This window comes from Pavona decussata, unplaced genomic scaffold, assembly GCF_977016875.1.
Source record: "Pavona decussata unplaced genomic scaffold, jaPavDecu1.1 SCAFFOLD_91, whole genome shotgun sequence".
NCBI classification, from domain to species: domain Eukaryota; kingdom Metazoa; phylum Cnidaria; class Anthozoa; order Scleractinia; family Agariciidae; genus Pavona; species Pavona decussata.
In genome coordinates, this window is record NW_028145508.1 from 3,276,040 (window position 1) to 3,286,205 (window position 10,166).

Genomic DNA, 10,166 nt, shown 5'->3' on the forward strand with positions numbered 1-10,166 from the left:
ACCCGCTTTCAAAGATTCCCCGTTCAGTTAAAGCTTCCCGCCTTCAAAGATTCTTAGTTTTAAACCAAGTTACCGCATTGAAAGATTCCCCGTTTTAAAATTCCCCGTTTTAAAGATACCCGCTTTCAAAGATTCTGTTTGAAAGCTTACCGCTTTTAAAGATTCTCCGTTTTAAAAATACCCGCTTTCAAAGCATTCCCCGTTTTAAAGATTACTCATTTTTTGTTAAAGATCCCCGCTTTTAAGGATTCCCCGTTCCCGGTTCCTCCGTCTCCGTTTTAAAGATAGCCCGGCAAATTCGGCCTTCCGACGTCGTAGACCATCCCACTACGGCAGGAAACTTTTCACAACTGCTGTCCGAAAGTGCTTCGGCATTTTTTGTTACTAATTCCGCCCGAGTTGTTATTTTGGTTTTATTTGTATTTCGCGTTGTCGTCGCCGTCGTCGTTGCGAAAGCTCCATAAGGTCGCTATTTACGTATATTAAAAAAAAAAAACAGAAAAATCCCCCAAGACAGGTTTTATTCATTATTGTCCTTTGACGACAAGTTAGGCCCGGTTCAGACGCCGAACTTTTCATGAGCCGAACTTAATTCAAATTAAGGTCGGCCCAAATCACGAAAATCCCGCCTTTTGGTTCAGACGCCGAACTTAATTAGCCGAACTTAATTTACTTGATGCAAAACCAATCGAAATGTTAGCGTTTTTTTTTTTTATTTTCTCTTTTTTATTTGAAATACGTTATAATAATTTATGCATTAGGTTCGGCTAATAAAAAGTTCGGCGTCTGAATCAAAGCCGTTCCAAAGCCGAAATTCCCGGCTGAGCCAGGCGGGAAGAACGGCTGAGCCGTTCCAAATTGAAACAGCCGTTCTCAACTGATTCAGACGCCGAACTTTTCATGTACTTAATTCGAGGTATTAGGTTCGGCTCGTGAAAAGTTCGGCGTCTGAACCGGGCCTTACAAAGTTTTCACACAGGTAAAGCTACAGTTCTTCTAAGTTCTTCTTCTCTAACTCTAAACAGGTCAATCTTCTTGATCTGAAACTGACAATTAACACAACAGTTAATAAGAGAAAATGGTTATGAAACCTGACAAAATTCTTTATTAAATGTTTCTGTTGTCATTTTTGGCCATGACCGGAGCAACTGAACAATAGGACATTTTCACTATGGCGTCATTTTACTACAACTACCAGGATCCTTCTGGTTTTTCTTTTCTCGTGCTAATTAGAGCTATTGTTCTTTGCTCTCCACTGGGATTACAAAATTTGCATTTGAAAAGGAAAACGAACTGAATGACGCCATCATGAAAATGGCCTATAGAGACGTTCCTGTTACATGCATATTCAACTGTATTGTGAACGTTAAAACAAAGGATTGTGCACGGTCGCGGTCGTGGTTTCATTTCAAATTAAAATAACGGTGAAGTGGGAGTAATTTAAACTTTGAAAGTTTCGGAATATATTAACACTTGCGTTAGAATAGGCCTTATCACGGTTTTTGTCGCCATTTTGACGAGTGGGCAAACAGGCTTGAAATAACATTGTTTGTATGGAAATCCGATGTCAAACAATTTTCATAAAACATCGCTTCTGAAGAATTCATGACACTGTTATTTCAAGCCTGTTTGCCTACTTGCCTATGGCGTCGAAAACTGTGATAAGGCCTATTATTGTCTAGATAAAAGATGGCAGAGGCAACTGCCGAAACATGTCTGTTGTAAAACTCAGGAGTGTCGTGTTTTTCATAAAATTAATTTCCTCACTGCTTTTATCTAGACCATTTGGAAGAGTTATCCACGATGTAGCAGGAAAATACAGTCACATTGACATTGCTGATCTCCGCAAGTTTGAGAAAATATCAATCAAGACTCGAAAAGCGGAATTAGATTTGAACTTTCTTCGTAACTGTCAATCTTTCAACGTTCTCCCCAAGTTTGTGTGTGTTGATTTACCCAACGTAAGTCAACATGACACCACATCCATCCGCAAATTTCTTCTCAAAAGTGCAGTCACCAAACGAGCAAAGGAAAGCCGTAAACTACGACAGACGAAGGACGCGCTATCGAAAAAGATCAAAGAGGTGCTAACGGGTTCGTGGATTTTTACATTCTTAAACGGTCGTTATCTAAGAACGTCGACAAAGCTGCAAACAAACAGTGATCATGACACGCCAGAAGAAACTTGAAAAGTTAACACGCAATATCGTCCTTCCTTTCACCTCGGATGAAACAGTAACTAACATCTCTTCAACACGGCTTACACAAGAACAACTTGGTATTTTAAAGCTTGGACTAAATCACTCCATTTGTCCACCTAAACTAAGCAAGTCTCACGTCTTTAGCTGCTTTGATCTTATCCATCACACTATGCACAAGAACATCAAAGTTTTTCCAGTTCTACCTCATTTTCATACAAAATTGGGCTAGTCAAGACACTTGTTGATAGAACTCTTAAGATTTGTAACACCTGGCAAGCGTTTATTGAGGACATCGCGTCACTAACGTTCATCCTAAAGAAAAACATGTATCCTTCCAGGCTAATAGAAAAATTCATTAACCGCAGAATCACTCAGTATGTAACAGGCAACTATGTAAGATCAACTAGTGAACAAGGGCCTAATACCTTTTATTTCAAATTACCCTACATAGGTTATTTTTCTAGCATCGCTCAAAAGCGCATTCGTCGACTTTCACATTTCTATTGTAATAATGCAAACATAGTGTTAGCGTTTTGCTCTTTCAAAGTAGGAAGCCTCTTTAGTGTGAAAGACCCCCTTTCCCCAATGGACTCCGATCGTGTGTGGTTTATAAATTTTCGTGCGTAGGCTGTGCAGCTTGCTATGTCGGTGAGACCACCAGACATTTCAACACACGTGTAAGGGAACACTTGGAACTCACACATCTTCAAACATCTGGAGACTTCGCCAGCATGTCGCTCTGCATGCTCCCGCGACAATTTTGCCATCATCGATCAGGCATTCACGCGGTTTGCCCTTAAAATCAAAGAGGCGTTGCACACAGTTTGGGAAAAACCTACACTCAACGCACAAGTCAAACACGTTAATTTAAAACTTTCTGTTTAATTTTGTATTACTATTGTTTTGGTCTTAATTATTTCTATTATTATTGTAATTTTTTTAGCATTTATATTCCACTGTAATTTGTTACAAGTTCATTTCACACTGAAGATGGCAGAGGCAACTGCCGAAACATGTCTGTTGTAAAACTCAGGAGTGCCTATTATTGTGCAGTATGAATGCTAAATAAATACAACACGAGCTACGCCTGACTGTGTCATCAGCTTGGATAACATTTCACGAATAAATATCAATATCTCGTAGATCAGACAATTTCTCATGGCATTTCTTTAAAACCGAGAACGAGTTAGCCCCTGCTCAGGGATCTTGACACTACGGCCTCGTCATGTGTTTGCAACAGCAAAAGATTTGTGATCTTCTATTAATATGATTCGAATTCGTTGTGAAGATGGCGAGTGGTAAGGCCGACAAACCAAAGATAAATATATTCATACGCAAACGTTCTCATTTTATCAACGATAACCACAATTACAGTCACAACCATAATCACAATCATGATCATCATCATCATCATTATCATCGTCATCATCATCATCATCATTATCATCATCATCATCATCATCATTGTTATCATCATCTGTAGTTTTAACATGGATGCCCTCGCAGTAAAGGCCAGCTAAATGAAGAAACAGTGACGACTAGCGTAAACTGCTGCTTATAAGCCCTGGGCTTATATAACTTCGTAAGGGGTTTTAGATGAGCTTGTAAATGGAGGGGCTTATATCCGGGGGGGGAGGGTATCGGGTTGAAAAAAAACAAAACAAAAAAACAAACGTTTCAGAACAAGAAACAGTGTTGATCGAAATACGTTTTTCATTTACTGGTTTTTTAACACTTTGAATACTAGGTTTGTGCTATTTTTTTCAATGACTTCTTGGTAATAAATCGTCTGAACCACTTAATTTAGATTTAATCACATGTCAAATTCACTTTTTGAAAAGCCATAAATGGTGTGGCAATGTAGGAGACAACATTTTTAACTATTTTGTTTTAATGTTGTCGTTGGGTGCTCCATAACAATCAATACCAATCAATACCAATCAATATAATCGACAAAACTGTCCTACTTGTCGATACCCACCTTTATTACTTTCGTCCTGAAAATCGACATCCCGAATGCAATGGACTGCAACCATTCGCTCGTCTCTCTGATTCGGATGCGGTATCCCGGCTATCCACACGGGGCGTGTCCATACATCCCTCCAAATCATCTTCACTGCATTTCTTCAGCACTTCTTCCCCACTAGGCACGGAATCGTTTTCTTGTTCATCAGCCATTTCCTTCGGAGTCACTGAAAGCAAGATTACATGAAGGGGTAACTGATAAAAAAGCACGGACAATAAACCACACTTCTGCATGCGCTGTTAAAAAGACGGTATCTCCTTGAATTTTCACTTATTTATTGTTTACGCTGCATACAAGGATAGAATACCCTTCAACAATAAATTCCATCATTGCCAAATGCTCAAAACATTTCACTGTTAGTGTAGTGTTGAAAGGCTCGGATTACCCACTGAATGTCAAATTGAAGATACAAGAACGCAACACATTGCTGTTTCTTGTTAGTGCAAATAGAGCGGCTTTCAGTTGAGTGTCGTAAAACCAAAACCAAAGTAATTACTCTGACCAGGAGCCTGCTCTGACCAATCACAGCTGCAGTTGACGTAAACAACACAATGAAGTAATCAGAATTCGAAGTAAGTACATTTGACCGGTGCCAAGCGCGGGGACTGATACAAGCGCGTGCGACCAAGTCACTATTGGTTTCGGTTTTGCTTCTCATTGGTTGAGAAAATGGTGCGAATCTTGCTTACCAATCACAGAGCGTGGTAAAGCAAAACCAAAACAAATGCAAAATATTCGTCACAATCAAAAAACGCTCTATTGAGAGGCATTGAGAAAATTATTTATTTCCATCATGGGCTCCTGTTTCAATGCATTCTCGAACAATCCCGTAAACTAAACTTCCCCATAATAACGAAACAAACAAACGAACTCATTGTCGTCTGTGCTTGAACACGCCCCATAGGTTCGTCCGATGAAACACAACGTTACAATTATAAAATAATCACCGTTGAACGCAGTGAATAGAATCTATTACTAGTTCCCACGCACAATTACGGTAAAAAGGATATTACACACTAAAAAAGAATCTAAAAAGATATCTATAATTATACTGTCGCTATCGTATGTAATTTTACCTGAGTGTAGGAAACAGAGAATCGCGAACGTGAGAAATATAATGGTTCCAAGACTGCGGGGCTTCGCCATCATGACCGAGCTTCCCTGTAGAAAATTAGTTGTTAGAGCAGTACAACTTGCTAATCAAGAAATAGGCGAACAAGACACTGGAGCTGATAGCGTAAAACAATTCTAGCTTTTCGAGTTCTTAGGATACCTCCCAGGTATATCCATAAAGTAAAGTGTACCCTAAGCCATTTGCCATTTCATGTTTTCAAAACATAGTTTAATCGGAGAGACAGAATCTGTTTCAGTTGGGGCCAGACAAATCCTACATTTTAAAAAATAATCGATGAAAAACTTATTCCTATTTATTTCTGGGCAAATTAGATTAGTAGATCTAAGTCAGTACCTTTTTTATGCTAACCTCAGTCTGATGAACTTTTGTATGTTTCTAGCAATCGATGGCTCAAAAAGTTTAGAAACTCCGTCGCAAAACGAAAATATAATTGTACTCTCGTGGGTCAGTCGACTGCGACTGCATAGGTCAGTGGAAAACTATGGGCAGCCGTTACCACCAAAAATATATGAATTTCAAACAATACAGACAGACAAGAGATGATTCAAGTGTCCATTGCAAATAGTGGAACAGCCATAGTACAAACTGTTCAACTTTCTTTACTGTAATGGAAAGTGTAAAACTAAACGGTCTATCCAAAATATCAACAGAATTATAGCAACTCGTATCCGATATCGAAGCCAACCGCCGACTCTCGCGCTGCCGACACTTTCACGCTGCTCTGGCAAAAAATAACGTCTGATCGCAAGGTATAGCTTAGAGTAACGGTAGAATGGTTGACCGTAGCATCAGATAAATAAATTCTAAAAAAAATTAAATGACTTAGCGTCTCGTGAAATAACTCAACAGTATATAGGATGTCGAAAGGCACAGTATAACAACCGGTCCAGCATAACATCATATGGTACAGCTCATCACTGAAGAAATAGATTGGCAATGCATCAAACATTTCAGACCAAACCACAAAGCGCTCAAGTCTACCGTGCCTTTTTAACAATGACGAGCACATTTTATATATTTCTATAGGAATTGTGTCACGATAAACTTGGCCAGTTGTAGAGTAAGACTGCATGTTGATCCACAGGAGGTTTCTTTTCTCGGGCAGGCGGGCAGCCGTGTGCATAAGGCCAGGCTCAGTGTGTCAGAACCGCAGTGGTTATTGGAGAAGAAACTTTAAATATTCCGTCAAGAAGATGGTGATTTTAGCATTATAACATTACATGATTGAAATAAGTCCGATCGAAACGAACAGGAGAAAGCACTCCTCTAATCTTTGATTACTTTTAGTAGTAAAACGAAATAAGTTAGCCACTAAAATCCACCGTAGCTGAATTTCGACAATCAAAGTAAGTTGTCAAACGTACTAATATAATATATCATTACTACTAGTTATTATTATTGTTATCATTACTATGTATGCCTCTTTAGAGAATGTAGAGTGAGACAATTAAAGTCTTACTACATGTATGTTAGTGACTCCAAAATTAAATGTGCGTCAAAAGCCCCTGAAAAAGGTTGGAACCTCGCCGGTTGAAAACTAAAACATAGAGATCTAAACATTTTGGAATAGTACACATATACTGGGGAATACGTTTATGATAAAGTTAACATCCAACATTCAGTTGTTCTTTATACTGACCTGCAAAGGCGAATTTTCTTATCGTGACGTTACCGGATCAATATCCTCAGCAAAATGTTATGTTCTATGTTTTAGCCAGATACCCATCCGTCTTTACAATTTTTTTATTTGCATATTTTTTTTTAACAAGTTGTGTTATTGAATCATGCTTTCCGCTACTGTCAATCTCTTAGAAATTCTCAAATTTTGGCCAAAAAGAACAATTTTATTAGGAAAAAAAGTTAGATAAATTTGTTCTTATTCTTCTAAATACGTGTAGTCAATTGACATTTCCAGAAATGTAACATTTATCACCTAATGTACCGATCGTTAGTCCAAACCGATATACCTTTGCTGCTGATTAAAATTTATTAAAGGTGTATGTAATAATCAGACTTATATATAATAATTTACCTCAATCTTATTGCAAATTTGACAAGCAAAAAAGGACCGCCAAGTCAACTGACCTTAATTATTCCTAAGGACGAATTTTTTCAGTGTCACGGTTACTGGCTCAATATCCTCAGCGTAATGTTATATTCCAACGAGTGGACTTAAGCCAAGTACGCTACAATTATACTACAGCTATACGATCTCGGTTAATTCCACACATGAAACTGTGAATTATATTATAACGGATATTTCAATTTGTAAGCAGACCACAAAGTTTTAATCAATCAAGTTGTGTTATTAAATCATACCTTCCGGATGCTTGTGTCGCTTGGAAGAAAGAACGCGGATTTGGCAGAAACAACACAAGTCATATCTTTGACACATGATTTAATAAGCAATGTTCCATGGAGCGAGTTCGATTGAGTCCGGTAATCCAACGTGATTGGACTCACTAATAAATATTTTAGCAATATATCGAACGCGATTGAAAGTTTCAAGATTGACTGTGCCGAACTCACTCTTGATTGCTAAGTTTACTGGCAATCTGAGTCGACGATTATGATGATTTCCGGACAGATTTTCGGTTCGTTCGATTGGTTTGGCAATCTAACCGACAAAAATTTCGTTGTTCGATTAACCAATTCAATCAATGGATTGAGATCGATTTCCGAACGTTCGAATTTGGCTACGCTGGGTGTACTCGCTGCTATTACTCTCGCAAGCAGGCTGAGTTTGAAGACACCATCAGGGTTAAGTCGATCGTGTAACGATTAGCTAGACGTGGCAATATTCTATCCTTTCCTATTCTATCCTAATAATAATAACAATAATAATAATAATAATAATAATAATAATATTATTATTATTAATTATAACAATAACAATGATAATAATAATAATTGTTGCTGCCAAATTATTTTTCTGGTTTTTATATTTCCTTTCTAGACTTTACTGAGTTTCCTTGTTCTCAATAACTTTCAGTTTCTTTCGTCAAACCAACGGATATGTTTGCCCACATACAAGCAACAAAACAATGCTTACTTTCAATTATTCCATCTATTCTCCTGGTAGTTGGTATGCTTTTCCACGAACTTGTTCAGGAAAACGCTCAGTTCTAGTCAACGTGCCATCGTGTAAAGATCAAGACTATAACTCAAGTATAACGCGGTAGAATCCTTAACGCGGATGCAGAAGTAAGTCTTTTTACTTTGTAATAATAATAAAAATAACAATAATAATAATAATAATAATAATAATAATTGAATATTTATACAGGATAACCCTTCAGTATATAGTGCTGTTATCAACGGGGTCCTGCTGACGAGGAATTATTGAGTAAGCTCCTTTTCTTGGATAACCTGATAATATTCATCTCCATTGTTCCTGAATTCCACTTTCGTTTTTCTTAAGTCCCTTTCTTCTCGTGGTATTGTAACATCATCATCTTCCTCTGCTTTTAGCAGGGGGCCAAGCGCAAGACGACGATATAAACAACATGGACAAAAAGGCGAAGGGGATGCTCAGGGTAACAGAAATAGGCGGAAACTGATATTTTGTACTCCATTTCTGTATTTATGGACCGAAGGCCAGAATTTTCGCGAAAGAATACGCCCATATACCTCTTGGTGATATTTAACAATCACTGAGGACTATTCTAATGTCTTGCTAACGTAACAGCTTCTGGCTTGCTAATGAACCAATTATATCCTAGTTTATTTTGAATCGCGCTTCTAAACGAGTTATACGCGAAAATCACCCAAAATCTCTGGCAGATGGGCAGCTCTGCGTAAGGCCAGGCTCAGTGCGGCAGAACCGCAGTGGTCACTGGAGAAGAAGTGTTAAATATTCCATCAAGAAGATGATGATTTTAGCGTTATAACATCACATGATTGAAATAAGTCCAATCGATACGAGTAGGAGAGAGCACTCCTCTAATTTTTGCCTACTTTTAGTAGCAAAACGAAATAAGTTAGCCACTAAAATCCACCGTAGCTCAATTTTTATAATCAAAGTAAGGTGTCAAACGTACTAATATAATATATCATTACTACTAGTTATTATTATTGTTATCATTACTATGTATGCCTCTTTAGAGAATGTAGAGTGAGACAATTAAAGTCTTACTACATGTACTGGTTGGTGATTCCAAAATTAAATGTGCGTCAAAAGCCCCTGAAAAAGGTTGGAACCTCGCCGGTTGAAAACTAAAACATAGAGATCTAAACCTTTTGGAATAGTACACATATACTGGGGAATACGTTTATGATAAAGTTAACATCCAACATTCAGTTGTTCCTTATACTGACCTGTAAAGGCGAATTTTCTTATCGTAACGTTACCGGATCAATATCCTCAGCAAAATGTTATGTTCTATGCTTTAGCCAGATACATATCCGTCTTTACAATTTTATTAGTATATTTTTTTTAACAAGTTGTGTAATTGAATCATGCTTTCCGCTACTGTCAGTCTCTTGGGAAATCTCAAGTTTTGCCCAAAGAGAACAATTTTATTACGAAAAAAAAATTAGTTCTATTTGATGTTATTCCTCTAAATTCGTATAGTCAATTGACATTTCCAGAAATGTAACATTTATCACCTAATGTACCGATCGTTAGTCCAAACCGATATACCTTTGCTGCTGATTAAAATTTATTAAAGTTGGAAATAATAATACAACTTATATATAATAATTTATATTTATAGATAATAATTCACCTCAATCTTATTGCCAATTTGACAAGCAGAAAAGGACCGCCAAGTCAACTGACCTTCTTTTAATTAAAATTATTCCT

At 37.5% G+C, this 10,166-nt stretch overlaps 1 long non-coding RNA gene across 2 annotated transcripts; it reads right to left on the reverse strand.

Annotated features, from left to right (window-relative positions):
• Window positions 1–504: 504 nt before the first annotated feature.
• LOC146474252 (uncharacterized) lies at window positions 505–9,749 on the reverse strand. Of its 2 annotated transcripts, none has more exons than XR_014866212.1 (5): window positions 9,680–9,749; window positions 5,304–5,388; window positions 4,183–4,393; window positions 961–1,046; window positions 505–548 (listed from the first exon to the last, which is right to left on the reverse strand). It is a non-coding gene; the product is annotated as an uncharacterized LOC146474252 (long non-coding RNA). The 2 variants fall into 2 exon arrangements; XR_014866211.1 differs by lacking the exon at window positions 9,680–9,749 and adding an exon at window positions 7,002–7,075.
• Window positions 9,750–10,166: the final 417 nt, after the last annotated feature.